Source organism: Propithecus coquereli, unplaced genomic scaffold (genome assembly GCF_000956105.1).
Source record: "Propithecus coquereli isolate 6110/MARCELLA unplaced genomic scaffold, Pcoq_1.0 Scaffold498, whole genome shotgun sequence".
Lineage (NCBI taxonomy): Eukaryota > Metazoa > Chordata > Mammalia > Primates > Indriidae > Propithecus > Propithecus coquereli.
In genome coordinates this window covers 210,255-210,614 of record NW_012150818.1, presented here as the reverse complement: position 1 = coordinate 210,614, position 360 = coordinate 210,255, and the positions used below count along the sequence as shown (strand labels likewise).

At 54.2% G+C, this 360-nt stretch overlaps 1 protein-coding gene across 1 annotated transcript in view; it reads right to left on the bottom strand.

The window, feature by feature from the left end:
- RAB7A (RAB7A, member RAS oncogene family) overlaps positions 1–360 on the bottom strand; it is a gene marked incomplete at its 5' end in the record, with an annotated part of 18,435 nt that overhangs the window by 12,843 nt on the left and 5,232 nt on the right. The window lies entirely within an intron of this gene.

Sequence of the window (360 nt, the reverse complement as noted above, 5' to 3'; positions counted from 1 at the left end):
CAAAGGATGCGATCACAAATCCTATCGATTATGAAATCTTACTGCAGGACATAAAACAAGACCTCAATTGACTGCGTTCCTCCAAAATCCATACGTTGGAGCCCTAACCCCCAGTGTTGCCGTATTTGGAGTGAGAAGGAATTAAGGTTAGACAACGTCGTAAGGGTGGGGCCCCGACCGGATGGGATTAGTGCCCTTAGAGACGACACCGGAGAGCTTGCTCTGTGAGTTCTCTGTGTTGCCACGTGAGGACGTGGAGAGAAGACAGAGGCTGTAGGCCGGCAAGAGAGCCCTCAGCAGGCCGGGCGCGGAGGCTCAGGCCTGTCATCCCAGCACTCTTGGAGGCTAAGGCGGGAGGAT